Consider the following 18,179-nt stretch of genomic DNA (forward strand, 5'->3'; position numbering starts at 1 on the left):
TCCTAAGACATATTTCCTGCAAGAATTCTACCAGTGATTGCCCTGTTTATTTATGCTTCAAAGTTATAAAGGAAACAGTATCTGTTGATTCTTCTCAGTATAAACAAAACTTTACTAAGCTTTTTTTTTTTTTTAAAGATTTTATTTATTTATTCATGAGAGACACACAGAGAGAGGCAGGGACACAGGCAAAGGGAGAAGCAGGCTCCTTGCAGGGAGCCTGATGTGGGACTTGATTCCGGGTCTCCAGGATCACGACCTGAGTTGAAGGCAGACACTTAACTGCTGAGCTGTTCAGGCGTCCCTAAAGCTTATTGTTTTTTATTTTTTTAAGATTTTATTTATACTAAGCTTTTTAAAAATATTTTTTAAGTAAGCTCCATGCTACATATGGGGCTTGAACTCACGACTGTGAGGTCATGACCTGATCTGAGATCGAGAGTCTGATGCTTAACCAACTAAGCCACTGAAGCACCCTTATAATAGATTTTCCTTTCCTTTCTCCTCCTTATTGCTGAGCTATTGTTGATCTATAAAGGGCTTTAAAGATTGCCATTAAATTATTCACATTGTATAAATTTTTATTAAAGGATTTGGAGATTTGTATGGTCTTAGTACCATATCAACAAGGTCATCTAGACTTACCTCCAAGTTCTACCGGGGTCAGGGTTTCCATTGGTTTCTTTTCCTTTTTACTGCTCATGCTCGAGCTCTTTATTTTATTTTCTGCTTTCTATGGCCATGGTAGGTCTTCCAGGAACTTTGTTCAGGAGAGGTCTGCTTCCTGAGCCCTCAAGTATCTCTCTGTAGCTACTGAAGATTTGGCATTTTCCAGACAGAATCAGAAGAGCTATTCCAAGCTCTCTTTTTAAAAGATTTCATTTTATTTATTTATTTTTTAAAGTAATCTCTGAGCCAACGTGGAGCTAAACTCACAACCCTGAGATCAAGAGTTGAGCACTCTACTGATGGAGCCAGCCAGGTGCTCCCCAACCTCCATTTTATTATCATTTTTAAAGATTTATTTATTTTAGAGAGCTGGGGGAGGGCCAGAGGGAGAAAACCTTTGAGCAGACCCCCCTGCTCAGCTTGGACTCCACTTGGGGCTTGATCTCACGGCCCTGAGATCATGACCAGAGCTGAAACTGAGAATTGGATGCTCAACCGACTGAGCCATCCAGGTGCCCCCCTGTCAAGCTATTTTTAAAAAAGGAATGAAGACAAAAACAGCCAGATAGGACTCAAAGCAGGACAAAAGTCCTGGAAGCCGCAGGGCTCACAGTTGCGAACATCTGCTGACCCTGTGGCAATGCTATGATCCCCAGGGAGGGGGTGTACGGGCTGAGGCTCTTTGGTCTTATGTCAGAGGCAAGGGAAGGGGATGTGGTGGGTGGGGATGGGCTGTGACTTAAGGGAGGTCTGGGTTACTGGCATCACCAGGCACTGGGCTGGTTGTTCCTGCTCTAGATTTCAGGATGTCCCCTGAACCCCATTCCTATGGGTGGACCACTTCAGACTTTGCTAGGGGTGGTGATTTCAGTGCTGCCCTGGGCATGCCACACAGACGCCACCAACCACCATGCAGTTTTCTCAGCCAGGGCTGGGCAGCTCCAGGTAGGGGGTGCCAAGGGGAAGAGTGACAGGAGCCTTGCTGGTGATATTGGGCGCTGGACTGGGGACCACAGTCAAGAAGGTTTAACAGCATCAGTCACAGTCCTGTGCCTGAGGCCAAAGGAAGAGTCAGTAATACTGAGTCTGTCTTTGTTTAAAATTATATTTTGTCCATTATGGATTTTTTTGCATTAATTTGGATTTTTGAGAATACAACACTAAATATGACTTATCTCTCTCTTTTAAAGATTTTATCTATTTATTCATGAGAGACACACAGAGAGAGACAGAGACACAGGCAGAGGGAGAAGCAGGCTCCCTGCAGGGAGCCCAATGCAGGACTCGACCACAGGACCCTGGGATCACGCCCTGAGCCAAAGGCAGATACTCAACAACTGAGCCACCTGGGTGCCCCTAAATATGACTTCTCTTGATTACTCAGCATGTGAACTTCTTTCGGCTGCTCTAACAAAGTGTCACAAGCTTGGTTTCTTCTTTTTTTTTTTTTTATGATAGTCGCAGAGAGAGAGAGAGAGAGAGGCAGAGACATAAGCAGGCTCCATGCACCAGGAGCCCGATGTGGGACTCGATCCCGGGTCTCCAGGATCGCGCCCTGGGCCAAAGGCAGGCGCCAAACCGCTGCGCCACCCAGGGATCCCTGCAAACTTGGTTTCTTAAAGCAACATGACTTCATGGTCTTCTGGCTCTGGAGGCCAGAAGCTGGCACTCAGTTTCTCTGAACTGAAATCAAGGTGTTGGCAGGACCACAGCCCCTCTAGGGCAGAGTTGGAGCCTGTTTCAGCCTCTAGGGGTCCCCTGTTTCCCTTGGCTTGCGACCCCTCCCTCCACCTTCAAGGCTCATCATTCCAATGCCTGTTCATGCCACTTCTCTTCTGTCTGTAGCCCACACCCCTCTACCTCCTCTATGAGGACCCTGGCCATTAAATTCAGGGCCGCAGGATAATTTCTCCATTTCCAGATCCTTAACTCACACTTGCAAAATCCATATTACCACCCAAGGCAACATTCACAGGTCCAGAGATTAGAACTTGGGTGTCTTCAGGGGCATAATTCAGTCCAGCACCCTGGATGTTTTGGCAACCCTGCAAAGGTTGTGCCCGAGGCAAGGACAGCATTCACCCCATCGTGTGCTGTGGACTCAGGAGAACTCACTCTCTGTGGACTAACTGAAAGCTTGTGGTCAAAGGTTCTGACCACCTTGACCCTGAGGCCAGAAGTTTGGGCTTGTTCTTGGCAAGATTACCTTCAGCTGGTGATTTTCAGAAGCCTTGGCTAATGATTTGCCCTTTGGAGCAAAGCTCCCTCCAGGCCCTCCCAGTAGCAGGTGGCCAGAACCCCGTGAACCCCAAGCTCCATAGAAGGCTTCTCGCACAAGTTCTCTCCCAGGTGGTGATGATGAGGGTGGTGATGAGGGTGGTAATACAGTTCTCATGCTGTGAGTGCCTTTTTTTTTTTTTAAGATTTTATTTATTTATTTGAGAGAGGAAGAGAGAGTGAGCACAAGTGGGGGTGAGAGGAGGGGCAGAGGGAGAGGAACAGACAGATTCTCCACTGAGCAGGGACCCCTGATGGAGGGCTCGATCCTGGGACCACGACCTGAGCCAAAGGCAGGCGCTCAACTGACTGAGCCACCAAGGTGCCTCTGTTGGAGAGCGCTTAAAAAAAAATCTTAAAAAAAACCTTAAAGAAATTCATTTTTTAAAAAATTTTAATTCCAGTACAGTTGACATAGTGTTATGTTAATTTGGATGTGCAATGGATTTAACATACATCACCTGGTGCTCGTCATGACAAGTGTGCTCCTTAACCTCCATCACTTATTTCACCCATCCTTCCCCTTCTCCCCTTGATAACCACCCATGTGTTCTCTATCGTTAAGAGTCTGTTTCTTGGCTTGTCTTTCTCTCTCTTTTTTCCCTTTGCTCATTTGTTTCTTAAATTCCACATATGAGAGAAAGTGTAGGGCATTTGTTTTTCTCTGACTTATTTCGCTCAGCATGATACTCTCTAGATCTATCCATGTTGTTGCAGGTGGCAAGATCTCATTCTATTTTACAGCTTAATGATATTCTATCTATCTATCATCATCTATCTTTCTGTTTGTTTATACCACATCTTCTTTATCCAATCATCTGTCGATGGACACTTGGGCTGCTACCATAGTTTGGCTATTGCTAATAATGCCACAGTAAAATTGGGGTGCACGTGTCCCCTTGGTTTTAGTGTTTTTGTGATTACTAGATTGCAATACAATTCTAGGTTGTACGGTAGTTCTATATTTAACTTTTGAGGAACCTCCATCCTGTCTTCTACAGGGGCTGCACCAGTTTGCATCCCCACTAATAATTCATGGGGGGGGGGTTCCTTTTTCTCTACATCCTCCCCAACACTTGTTGTTTTATGTGATTTTGATTTCAGCCACTCTGACAGGTGTGAACCACTCATTGTGGTTTTGATTCGTATTTCCCTGATGATGAGTGATGATGAGCATCTTTTCATGTTTAAAAAACCCTTTATTTAAAAATAGTTCTCAACTTATATGAAAGTTGCAAAAGTAGTACAGAGAGATTCTGTAGACCTCTCACCTAGCCTCTCTAGGGTTATGTTAACATCCTATATAACCAAGGTTTAATGATCAAAACCAGAGCATTAACATTGGTATGATCCAGTGAACTAGGGTATAGATCTCATTCAAATTTTACCAGTGTTCCCACTCATGTCTTTTATCTGGTCCAAGATCCCACATGCATTTAGTTGTCAGGTCTTTTTTTTTCCTTCAGAGAGGAAGAGGGTGGGGAAGGGGTATGGGGAGAGGGAGAGAGAGAATCTTAAGTAGTTTCCACACTCAGTGTGGACTCTGACACAGGGCTTGATCTCACAATCCTGAGATTATGACCTGAGCTGAAATCAAGAGGTCAGATGCTTGACTGACGGGGCCACCCAGGTGCCCCTAGTTGTCATGTCTTAATGAAGGTTTTGATACAGCCATGTTGATGTGGCCTAGAAAACGGACAACATATATATTCCTTTGCATGCATTATTTTAATTTTAAGAATTTAAACATTCAACTCTAAATTTCTGAGTGTGGAAGCACTTTCTGGTAGATGGACCCTATCCATCCAGGCACAAGCCCAGAATGACCACTGGTACCTTCTGTTGGTGGTAGAAAGGTTGATGTACTTGGCCCTAAGGGGAGTTTCATTTGTACCCATGGATGTTTATGTCTTGAGAAGTCATCAATAAAGACATGTTCCCATCAAGCATCTCACTCTATCTCTGAGTCGTACTCTATGGTCAACCCAGCTCTTCAGGCTAGGGAAGAAGAGGGCTAGGAATGGAGTGAAATTCAAGAGCTGGGTGCAGAATGTGGTAAGATTTGGGAATAAACAGAGTGGCAGGGCTGTGGATGGAGAAGGAGAGGTGTCTTATACACATTGCCTAGCAATCAAGAACACATGATTTTACATGTTTATCAGCCTATCACCTAAATTGGATGAACCCCCAGCAAATTTCCTGGACTCTGTAGGCCTCAGTTTTCTCTTCTATGAGAAGGGCAGGGATGAGAAGATCTCCAAGGGGTCTTCCTATTTTGGACTTTTTATTCTGAGTCCAGATTGAAATAAATTTGGCCAAAGACTCTTAGGGGGGAAAAAAAGCCATTGGGAGGTGTTTGACTTATACTCATCTACACATAATTTTACATTATTTCCAGAGTTGCTCTCAGGGTAAAGAGGAGCATGATGCAGGTGTCTTGTTGGTGTTGTGAAATTTGGAGACACCTTTTCTGAGACCTGTGAGTCTGTGTCTTGCACTGAGAGGTGGGCACTCGGGCTCACCCGCAGCAGATGAGGTGAGCTGTGGGGACAGTTCCTGGACTTGACCCACTTGGATTTTAAGCTGCCTGCCCTCCCAGGGTTGCCTTTGTTGCTTTTACAGAATCTGGGATTGAAATGTGCAAGGGAGACACTGAGGTCACCAGCCTCTGGGAACCTGAGGAGGGGCTGGGTCTGGTGGGCATCATTTTCTGCTGACCGCTGGTGAACTCTCCCCTCATGTTGGGGAAGCCACTCCTTTCGTGGGTGCAATGTCTACACATGTGGCCTCACTGGTCAGAGCCATTCCTGGCCCCTGAAGAGGTCACAGAGGTAAAACAGGGAGGGTCATGGCACAGCACGGCCATCAGGACATCCCCGAGTCTGGCTGCGCAGACCGCTGTACTGGGGAGGATGTTTTCCTTCGTGGCTGGAAAACAACCTGGCTGTTCTTGGTTGGTATCTTTGCTATGTCCCCCGACTTCCAGATTTGCTCTGGGTCTGTGATTTGAACTACATCCAGTGTCTGCTTTCTACTCCTGGACAAGGTCCCTGTGTTGTCAACCACTCACGAGCTGTTTGCTTTCTCTTCCTATCCTTTCCCCACAACCAGTCCCAGACCCAGCTGGTGACAGGTTTCATTCAGATGGCTCATTGTCACGGGCAGAGGTGGTCACTTCCAGGCCATTGTCTGCAGTGGCAGGGCCGTGTGGGCTGGGCACCTGTGGGCATTCACTGCTGCTGGCTTGTTGTCTTCAGCCTATGCAAGCCCCTACAGGCGTGTGGATGGGACAGCCTGACGGAAGCCAGAGGGAAGCATGCATACTGCTGGCAGAGTCAGCTTGCCAGAGCAGAGCTGGGGACCCTGAAGAGGGAGGGGCTCTGTCTTGAGGTTGTTTTGCAACCATGTTTGGAAGCTCTGATGGTTAATTCTGTGTGTCAGTTTTACTGGGCCACAGCACATCCAGATGCCTGATTAAACATGATTTCTGTGTGTGTGTGTGGTGTGGGTGTTTCTTGGATGGGATTAGCACTTGGATTTGTGGACACTGTAAAGCAGATGGATGGTCCTTATCAATGTGGATGGGCATCCACCAGCTTGTTGAGGGCCTGAAGAGAATAGAAAGGTGGAGGAGGGAAAGATTGGTTCTCTACCTGAGTAGAGCCGGGGCCCTGGTCTTCTGCCTTTGGACTGGAACTTATACCATCCGGGCTCCTGGTTCTCAGGCCTTTCAACTTGGACTGGAATTTATACCACTGGTTTTCCTGGGTCTCCAGGTTGTGGACGGCAGATCCTCAGACTTTCCAGTCTCCATAATTACATGAGCCAATTCCTTATAATAAATCTCATTTATTGGGATCCCTGGGTGGCTCAGCGGTTCAGAGCCTGCTTTTGGCCTGGGGCGTGATCCTGGGGTCCCGGGATTGAGTCCCACATCGGGCTCCCTGCATGGAGCCTGCTTCTCCCTCTGCCTGTGTCTCTGCCTCTCTCTCTCTCATGAATAAATAAATAAATAAATAATCTAAAAAAAAAAAGAATTCAACTTCTAAAAAAAATCTCATTTATTATATATATGACATGTAATATATATTATGCATACATTATATGATACATTTTATATATACAAACTATATATGTATATATGTATGTATCCATATATATAGGGATACAATATACGTACAACATATATATTATACATACATACACATGATTCATACATATATGCATATGTATTCTATAAATATAAATAAATGTTTGGGACACTTGTAGCAGAGGATCCTTGGTTTTTATTTTTTAATATAAATATTTTAAAGATTTTATTTATTTGAGATAGAGCACAGCAACAGAGAAAGAGAGAGAGAGAGAGAGAGCGCGCACATGAGCATGAGCAGGGAGAGGGGCAGAAGGAGAAGCAGGTGCTCCAGGAGAAGCAGGAGCTTGATGCCGGGCTTGATCCCAGGACCCTGAGATCATGATCTGAGCTGAAGTCAGATGCTTAACTAACTGAGCCACCCAGGTGCTCCGGTCCTTGGTTTTCATAATGAAGGATTTTCTTTGCATCTAGCCTTGGGCAGAACTTTTTTTAAAAATTAATTTATTTAGTTTAGAGAAGAGAATGTGAGCAGGGGGAGGGGTAAAGGGAGAGGGAAATAAAATCTCAAGCAGATTCCCCACTAAGCGTGGAGACTGCCATGGGGCTCGATCTCACGACCTTGAGATAATGACCTGAGCTGAAATCAAGAATTGATGCTTACCTGACTGAGACACCCAGGTGCTCCATGGGCTGAACTCATTAACTCTGAAGATGAGGCTTCAACCCTGCTTGGTGCATGAAGCTGGAGCCACCCTCCCCTCTTTCACCCTTCCTTGCAGGATTCTGCATGGATTTGCAGGAGAAGCTGTTCTTTTAACCTTCCTGCCACTCTGTCACCTCGGATCCCGCTGTCATTTCTTCTTCTAATGCCTGAGTGCAGCCACCACAGGGCATGTGTGAGTCACAGGCTGAAACTTCCAGAAGGAAACAGTGTTTGCTTTCTGTTTCTCCCTGAAGGCCCCTCATCAATCTCACTGCCTGAAGGTCCTGTGCTGTGAGAGGTCACAGGAGTCACAGGATTGGTGACAGCCGTGACAAAATGGGAAGCAGAAATGCATTCAAGTTAATTGATATTTGCTTAATCTGAAAACAGATACAGAACCAGCATGCTGATATGTTCTGAAGTTGTGGTTCTTGGGCTTATAGCGGCAAGGTGCCAGAGCAACTTCTGCTCATCCTTGATATCCAGGGACAGTGTTGCACTTCCAGGCAGGTGAAGTGAGCGTCCTGATTTGAGCTCAGAGGCCAAGTCTAAACCCTGGCCTGGGCATATCTTCCGGAATAAGTGAAGGGATGTGGAAGGGGTGGGACAGGGAGTTTTGTGACACAGGGATCGTGTGCTCCCTGAGGGGGGCAGAGAAAAGGCATTTGGGAGAGCACTGTGAGGTGTGGATGTGTGAGATATGTGGGCATTGATATTAGATTTCCTGGATTCAGATCCTGGTCTTCCCCCTTAAAACTGTGTGACCTCGGGTAGGAGGGGAGAGACTTGCCAAAGGTTGGACAGAGTTGGAACAACTTCATTCGGAGGCATAGTGCAAAGACAGTGGCCAGTGTATGGCTGTCCCATCCAGATGGTGAGGAGTGCATTAGTTTTCTACTATGCTTAATACATTACTACATACCTGCTGCATTTAAAACAACACTCATCTACTATCTCATAGTTCTGCAGGTAAGAAGTCAGCAGGGTTCACCTAGGTTCTCTGCTCAAGGCTGTCAATGGGGCTGCATTTTCATTTGGAGGCTTGACTGGGGAGAGATCTACTTCTGGCTCCTTGAGTTTGTTGGCTGAATTTGCTTCCTTGTAGTTGTAAGACTGGGTCCAGCTGTCTTGCTGGCTGTCCACTGGGGACTGCTGTCAGTTCTTAGAGGTGGCTCTTAGGTCCTTGCCAAGAAGAGAGTCTTGTCCCTTTAAAGGGATTACCTGACATAGTATTTAGGGTTCTCCAGAGGAATAGAAAAGTATAATATATATATATAATATATATATATAATATATATATTTTATATATATATCGAGAGAGAGAGAGAGATTTATTATAAAGATTGTCTAATTGCATCATGGAGCTGAGAAGTGCCCTGATCTGCCATCCACAAGCTGGAAACTCAGGAAAGCCAGTGGTGTAAATTCCAGCCTGAGTCCAAAGGCCTGAGAACCAGAAGCCTTGAGGATATAAGCCCCATCCAAGGACAGGAGAAGGCCAGTGTCCCAGGTTGAGTGGTCAGGCAGAGAGAAATAGAATTGTTCTATCCTCTGCCTTTTTGTTCTCTTAGGGCCTTCAATGTGCTAGATGGTCTCCATCCACATGGGAGAGGGTCATCGGCTTTACTCAGTCTATCAATTCAAATGCTGATCTCTTCCAGAAACTTCCTCACAGACACACCCAGAAATAGTGTGTGGCCAGATATCTGGGCATCCCATGATCCAGTCAAGTTGGCTAGATGTCTAATTAATGACCACACCTGATTAGGTCAGGCCCACCAAGGAGAATCTCTTTTTCTTTTTTTAAAAATATTTTATTTATTTATTCATGAGAGACACAGAGAGAGACAGAGAGAGGCAGAGACACAGGCAGAGGGAGAAGCAGGCTCCATGCAGGGAGCCTGACATGGGACTTGATCCCAGGTCTCCAGGATCACACCCTTGGTTGAAGGCAGCGCTAAACCACTGAGTTACCTGGGCTGTCCAGAATCTCTTTCTCTTAAGGTCAACCAAGCCATTAACATCACGAGGTGACTATTGCCTTGGGATAGTCAGGGAGATGGGATTATACAGCTCATACACCATGGGCTGGTGTATCTTGGAGACTGTGTTCATTTTCTAAGACTGTTCTAACAAGTTATCATGGTCTTGGTAGCTTTAAACAACAGAAATATATTTTCTCACAGTTCTGATAGCTAGAAGTTCAAATCCAGGTGCCAGCAGGACCACGTTGTCCCTGAAAGCTCTAAGGAAGACTCCTTTGCCTCTCTCTAGCTTCTGATGTTGTTGGCAATCCTTGGTTTTCCTTGGCTTGTCAACACATGGTTCCAATCTCTGCTTCTGTTGTCACCTGGGTTCTACTGTATGTGCATCCCTTCTCTTCCTCTGAGGACACCAGTCAGGTAAGATTTAGAGCCCACCCTAACCCTGTCTTAATTACATCTACAAAGACCTAATATCCAAATAAGGTAACATCCATAGCTACTGGCAGTTGGGACTTCAGCATATGTTTTGGGGGGACACAATTCAACCCATAGCAGGGTTCATCTCAGAATTATGCTGACTTCAGAAGGTGGCATTGGTTTGGTGCTGTCCAAAATGGGCTCCTCCAAGGAATGAGTTAGTGTACCCAAGGTTGGGAGGGGAGGTAAGGTTGAGTAGACTGGGCTCTGGGCTCACTTGGTGTAGCCCCATAATGAACTGTTTTGTGTGTTGTGGGTAAGATTTCACTTGGAAAAAAATAGGCCCCACTGCTAAACGAGAACCTGAAAAACCTTGGATGGGATGGTCTTGGCGAGATCTGGAGATTCTCAGAGTCTTCAGGCCCCACAGAGCCAATGGGCAGGGTGGGAGCAGATGGGATTCTCTCTAGCCCAAAGTGACTTTTCCTGGGCCCATCTCAGAGCTGGATGGGGATGGGCTTCCAATTCCTTTCCACTTGCCTTTTCCTTCCCTCTTCTCCAGGCGAATCAAGGGGGGCACTGGGCAAGCAGAGCTGGACCTGCTGGCACTGGCAAGGAACCAGCGTCTACTTGGGGTTCAGAGTAGCTGAGGTAGAACAGGTTGTCTTTGGGGTGACACAGATCAGCTAGGACTCCAGCAAGAACAAAATCTGATGGGCAGAGAAGGGGAGAAGTGCATGGGTGCATGTGTGCATGTGTGCGTGCATACGTGTTCGTGTGTGTGTGTCTGTCTGCAGAGATCAAGTCCAAAGGGTCCAAGGGGGGAGGCACCGTGGATTTGTGGGCCATGTGTCAATCTAGGCGGCCATGGGGCTGAGCTGGAGCAGGGAAGAAGAAGAATCTGGGAGGAGACTCTTGGATAAACCACCTTTCATGTCTGAGCTCAGCTGTACTTGAACGCACATGCTTGATGGGAGGAGTGAGTGGTACTAGTTTTAAAAGCCCATGAGATAGGAACCCCCTGCATCCCCATCCTGGAAATTCCAAACACCCCTTCAGAGCCTCTCAACCATGGGGCTTCATCCTTGGTGCCTCTGAAAAACTACTGAGGTATTTCTAGATTTGTCTTGGGGATAGACAAGGCCTCTAGCTGCAGAGTGGTTGAGGGGGGTGGTGAGTAAAATAAAACGAGTACTGAGTTGTGGAGGAACTAGAACTGCAAGGTGGGTGTGTAAAATATGTCACCGCTCTGTTAATTTCTGAAAGCATCAGCATACCCCTCCAACTTTCCCCTCCTAGGTATTTATTTACCCAAGAGACAGAGAAATCAGTGTCCATGCAAAGACTATATGCAGACACTTAGAGCAGCTTTATTTGTAATATCCCACAACTAGAAAGAACTCTGACGGTCTTCAGTGGGTGAACTGATAAACACATTGTAGTTTCATCGGGCAATGGAAGGCTACCGATCAGTAAGAGGGAATACACTAGTGATACATATAATGACATGGAAGGATCTCCCTCCTCTTTTTTAAAAGTAGGCTCCACCCCCAGTGTGAAGCTCTACATGGGACTTAAACTCACGACCCTGAGATCAAGACCTGAGCTGAGATCAAGAGTCAGACACTCAACCAACTGAGGCCCCCCCCAGTGCCCCAGACATAGGAAGGGTCTTGAGATGATTATACTGAGTGAAGGAAGCCAGATGAAGGAGAGCAAAGCAGTAGGAGTCCACCTACATAGAGCTCTAGAAAATGCAAGCGCATCTGTAGAATTAGAAAGCAGATTAGCGGGGCACCTGGGTGGTTTAGTCGCTTAAGCGGCCAACTCTTGATTTTGGCTCAGGTCATGATCTTGGGATCCTGGAATTGAGCGCCACGTCAGGCTCCATGCTCAGCGAGGAGTCGGAGCCTGCTTGAGATTCTCTCCCTTTCCCTCGGCCCCTCCCCCTGCTAGTATGCTCTCTCTCTCTCTCTCTTAAAAAAAAAAAAATAAATCTTAAAAAAAAGAAAGCAGATTAACAGTTGTCTGGGGACAGGGATGGAGAGAGAGGAGGGACAGGGTGGGATTGCAAAGGACATGAAGAAACATGTAGGCATAAGGGATAAATTCACTGTCTTGAGGGGTGATGGGTTCACGTGTGTCTATGTGTGTCAAAGCCAGCCACATCCTTTGCCTTAAATATATGTAGTTTATGGTCTGCCAACTATACTTCAATGAAGCTGTTAATTTTTCAAGATTTTATGTATTTGCTCATGAGAGACACAGAGAGAGGTGGAGACACAGGCAGAGGGAGAAGCAGGCTCCATTCAGGGAGCTTGATACGGGGCTCGATCCCAGGACCCCGGGATCAGGACCTGAGCCAAAGGCATACACTCAACTACTGAGCCATCCAGGCTCCCCCAATGAAGCTGTTTAAACATAACAATAACAAAAAAGAGTTAGGAGTGGGGCTTCATGTGCCCTGAGAACTTCCTGGCTGGAGGAGGATGGGATTCCTTTTATCTTTTTCTTTTTTTTTTTTTTTTAAGATTTTTAAAAAATTATTTATTCAAGATAGTCATAGAGAGAGGAGAGAGAGGCAGAGACACAGGCAGAGGGAGAAGCAGGCTCCATGCCGGGAGCCTGACATGGGACTCGATCCCGGGACTCCAGGATCGCGCCCTGGGCCAAAGGCAGGCGCTAAACCACTGAACCACCCAGGGATCCCCAGGATGGGATTCCTAACACCGCTTCTCTGGCAGGTCCTCACTGGGGCTCCTGGTCAAACACATCCTCTTTGGGGGTGCCGTCTGCAGGCAGTGGGTGTTTGGGCATCGTTCTAAGCCTCGGGGTGGAAGGGTTGCTCTAGGCAGTCAGAAAACTCTTATGAGGCTCACAAACTATATTCCCGGCCCCTGGGGGCTGCTCTATGTCTCTACAAGGGCAGCATTTATGAAAAGTAAATGTCTGAGAAATAATCCAATGGATTCCTGAGTATTTCCAGGTTTTCTTGGAGCGGGTTTTAGAAGTGTATGTGGTTTCCACACCCCCTCCCCCCATCCTAAGTGCTCAACGTCATTCTCCCCTCTGTCCTGCCTCTGGACTATTGAAGCACTTTGTTGGAACTCTCTTCTTGTTCAGTTTCAAGGCTGAAGGGCCGGGCTCCTCCAGCCTGCAGGAGCAGGGACTCAAGCGAGGGGTATGAGTCTTTGAAGTCCGGGACAGCAGAGCAAGTGGACAGGCAGGGTTGGCCGGAGGCGGTGGCTAGTACGGGGGTCAGTGTGTAGGCGGTTACCCCCAAGGGGTGTTTGACGTGTTCAGGTGCTTCTCTCTCATGGAGAGCCCAGGTATGGGAGATGTCCTGAAAATCTGGTGCATTTTTGTAAAGACTGGCCTGCGTGTTGACATACTGCATCGGCAAGGGGATGCAGGCTCTCTCATGGTACATTGGTACGAATGGTGGGCAGTTTGGCAGCTTCCACCTGCACTGAGAATGCATATGCAACTTGGCCCAGGGTCACAATTTCTAGGGCTTTAGAATACAGATGTCCTGAAACATGTAAGGAATGATAGGACGTAGAAGGATATTTATTGCAGCACCGCTTGTAGTAGTAAAAAAAGAAAATGACTCTCCATCCAAAGGGGAGACATTATATAAATTATGGTCCATCAGACCATGGAACGTATGGCCATAAAAAAATGAGGAAGCCTTTCTGCACACACAGAAGCCAATCCCCCAAATATATTTAGTGAGAAAAGTGGGGTGCTGAAATGAACAATATAAGTGGCATTGTTGTGTGAAAAAATATGCACACACAGACATGTGTGTATATGTATGGACAGAGTGGCACGTAAGTGACCAGCAAGGAGGCAGGTGGAGGTGAGCTCTCATGCTTCTCATTGGCTCCTGCCCCAGCCAATTCTCTCCACTTTGCAGGAAGGGTGGGAGATGCTCTCCATGCCCACCCCTGGGCCATACCTATCTTGAGTAAGCCTAGTGCCGAGACACCCCAGGATCCCTACCGCAAGCCTGCCTGTGCTATGTCCTCATTGAACCCCAGATGACAGTACAGTCTCTCCTCTAGGGCTAAGACTCTTTCATAGACACTGCATCTTTGCCCCACCCCTGCCCCAGCCCTAGGATTGGGGTCCCGCTCCTCACCTGCCAGTGGATGTTATTATATCGCATCACTGTAGCATAGGTAGGTGATTGGAGAGAAAGGGGCAGGTACAGCGGTGAGCAATAACTTGCTAGAGTCTTGGCACGAGGCACATGCCAGAGAGTGGGAAGGAGGGGGTTTGGGTGTTCAGCGCTTGGGTCCTGGAGAAATGTGCAAGCAAGGTGGGCACAGTGAACATTGGGCCTGAGAGAAGCTTAGCAAAAGGAGGAGGAGCTTCAGGAAAAGGAGTAGCTGCAGAGGTGATTCAAATATAGAAAGGAGGCCCATGGAAGGCTTGCCTCCAAAGGGGCAATGGGAGGCAGCAAGGGGTGACAAAGATGCTTTGCTTGACCAGACTTTAGCCAGACTCCTGTACTTCTTTTGGGTCCATCCCTATACTTAACTGTAAACTCCAGTTTCAGCAAGAGCCCTGCTAAGTCAGCTTATCAAGACTCCCCCACCCCCATATCTGCTCAGGCTCTGTATCTAATTGGGTTTCTCATTTTCACCACCCCCCAGGGGATGTCTGGTCACCCTGGCCTGTCCTCAGCAGGTCAATTTAGCCGGCAATGGAAAATTGCTCCATGGCTGTACATTCGCACTTGGCCAAGCTGGATTCAGAACCAAGGCCGATTCCAGGCAGCGGTCTCTTTCTCCCTATTGCAATAATCCTGAATAAAATCAGCTTTACCACTTTATTGTCTAGCTCTAGTTTTCTTTGACAGTGGTCCCCACCAAATGTTCACATCCCAATCCCAATCCCTATGAATATGTTACTATACATGGCAAAAGGGATTTTTGTAGATGTGCTTATGGACTTTGAGATGGAGGATGATCTAGTCTAGATGCCTAGTGTAGTCGCAAGTGTCCTTAAAAGGTGGAAGAGAGGCAGAAGAGTCGGAGAAGGAGATATGATGACAGAAGGAGAGGTGTAGTGATGTGAATGTTGACTTTATAGATGGAAGAGGGTTCCGAGCCTGATCCCAGGGTTGCAGAGAACTCTCAGAAGCTAGAAAAGACAAGAGAGTGGATTCTTCTCTAGAGACTTCAGAAGGACCAAGGCTCTGCCTACACTTTGATTTTAACCCAATGACAACCCGTTTGGACTTATGACCTCTAGAACTATGAGATGAAGAGATTTGTATTGTTTTATGCCATTAACTTTGTGGTAACTTATTACAGCAGCATAAGAAACTAATAATACTGGGACCCAGAGAAGTGGTGTTTTCCATTAGCTAATGTCTGAAAAGTGACACTGAGGAAAGTCAGATATTTGGGGTAGAGATGCAGGCACATTATGTCCTTTCTGACTTCCTATCCAGGCACTTGTTTTCTTTAGTCGCTACCATGAATGAGGACTTCTCTGGGCTAGGCCCTTGCTAGAGGGCCTCAGAGATGGTAGTGATAGTGGTGATAGTGGTGATGGTAGTGATGGTGATGGAGTGATGATGGTGGTGGTGATGGAGGTGATAATAGTAGTGATGGAGATGATGGTGATGGTGGTGGTATTATTGGTGTTGGTGATGGAGGTGATGATGATGGTGATAATGTGATGGTGACAGTGGTGTTACTGGTATTAGTAATGGAGGTGATGGTGATGGAGGTGATGGTGATAGTGGTGGTGGTATTGGTGTTAGTGATGGAAGTGATGATGATGGTGATGGAGGTGATGATGATAGTGATGGAAGTGATAGTGATGATGATAGTGATAATGATGTGTGTTGGGGGGTGGGTGTCAGCCTAGGTCAGAGAGATTTCACCAAGCTTCCCTGAATTTCTACCTCTCATCTCTCCCATGCTCACCCTGTTCTCTCCCTAGTGCCTACAAACACCCTCCTTTGTTTTTTGTCTCCCATCTCAGACCAGGCCTTTGAGGCTTGGCTCAGCATTTTCCTCCTCCATAGAGAAGTGTCATTGAGTGAAAAATAAACACAAGATCTGGAAGCAGACACATCTGAGTTTAATTTTCAAATTATAAAGAGACAACCATGGGAGCCACTACTAATGTCTATTTTGCCACCTTTCTAGCCTTCAGAGGGACTTGTTGGCCTGAGGGCTTTAAGGACTCCAGGGAATTGTGATTTTGGGAGCAGAGCTGAGCAGGAGAAGGGGAGTAGGTTGGGGTGTTTGGGGAAGACTTCTTGAATTTAACTCACCCCGCCTCCAGCCCCCAGGGCAGACTTGGCACACACATATGTTGTTCATGAGTGTCTGTTGGACTGGGATCTGTTGTTTGGCTTTGGCATCATCCCAGCTCCTTGCTCTCAACCCATCGCCTTTGGGCCTTCACTTCTACCCTTCCCAGGCTAACCATCAGCTCCCTTATTCCCAGTCCCTTCATTGTTTTACTGATTGCACCCAGCTCTGCAGTGTTCCAGCGGTCCATTTTCTGTACACTGCTTCCATGACAAATATTATACAACTATAGCAGGACCAGCCAGGACTAGGGCAGAGGGGAGAGAAGTGCCAAGGACACGCAGTGTAAGGAGTGTGGAACTGGTACCTGAGAGTGAGCCCCTCCTTAAATTTTGCCCCTGGGGCCTCTCATCCACTGTTCCCCTTGTCCACCTGCTGGGCAGCTTGGCACTGATACAAATTATTCCCATTCTTGCAGCTCAGTTGGGTTGTCAGTCTTGCCTGGTGAGTCTTCCATGTATTACTAGCCAATACTGTCCGCCATGTTCTACAGTGGCGTCTAAAAACATTCACAGGTCCATAAATCCCTAACTTACTGGGAACTACCTTGCCTCCTATTTTATAAAGAAGACAGCAGGTGTGGAGAATGAGTTCCCTTGCTCTCCTGGTCCAACTTCACCTGCAATCAAATCCCTCCCCCCCACTCCTAGCATCTCCCATGTCATCTTGGTGGAAGAGGTGTTTCTCTTCCTGGTGGAGGCCAGAATTCCACCTGCGTTCGGCTGCCTTCCTGCTATCTTGCTGGAGTCTGCTCCTCCAAGGGCCCTGGTTGTTCCTGTTTTGTCCACCTACTCAACTTGCCTCATCATTTAAACTATCTCAAATGCCTATTATAAAAATAAAATCTCTCCTTACTTTCAGGTCTTCCTCTAGCCGCTGCCTTTTTCTTCTTCCCAGTTCCTGGCCTTGGAAGAACCCTCACCCCTCCACCCCACCAGGTGCCTCCCAAACATACCTCAGCCCACTACTGCCTGGATTTTGCTCCCTCCTTTCCCTGAGGGCACCCTCACTGAGATCATTAACAGCTTCCTTGATGTTGAACCTAATGAAAATTTCCAGTGGGAGACCTCCCAGCAGCATTGATCTTGAGGCCCATTTTATCCTTCTAGAAATTCCCTCTCTTTTGGCACATATGGTCATCACTTACTATGGGCTTCTTGCTGCTCCTATGACAGTTTTTTCATCTTCTGGGCAGTGACTTGTCTTTGGTTGATTTTCACATGTTGGTGTTGCTAAGTTCTTTTAAAATTTTTTTAAGAATTTATTTCATTTTATTTTATTTTAATTCCAGTGTAGTTGACATACAGTGTTATATTCAAAAGTAAATGTAGTGATTCAAAAATTCCATACATTACTCCGTGTTCATCACAACAAGCGTGCTCCTTCGTCGCCATCACCTATTCCCCCTGTCCTCCCACCCACCTCCCCCCTGGTGATCATCAGTACGTTTTCTATAGTTTAGAGTCCGTTTCTTGTGTTGCTAAGTTCTTGGTCCTCAGCCCTCTCATCTTTTCAATGTGAACCCTGTCCCTAGGCAACCTTCTCCTTCCCTGTAGCTACAATCAGCACCAAACACTAGAAACTCCTGATGGCAGAGGCTGTTAGTTGTCTACCAACATCTGTAGCCTTCTTCCTTCTTTTTTCCTTGCCTCTCTTTCATAAAGAGAGTGAAAACGGCAGACATTTGCTCCTCCAGC

This window comes from Canis aureus, chromosome 8 (assembly GCF_053574225.1).
Source record: "Canis aureus isolate CA01 chromosome 8, VMU_Caureus_v.1.0, whole genome shotgun sequence".
Lineage (NCBI taxonomy): Eukaryota > Metazoa > Chordata > Mammalia > Carnivora > Canidae > Canis > Canis aureus.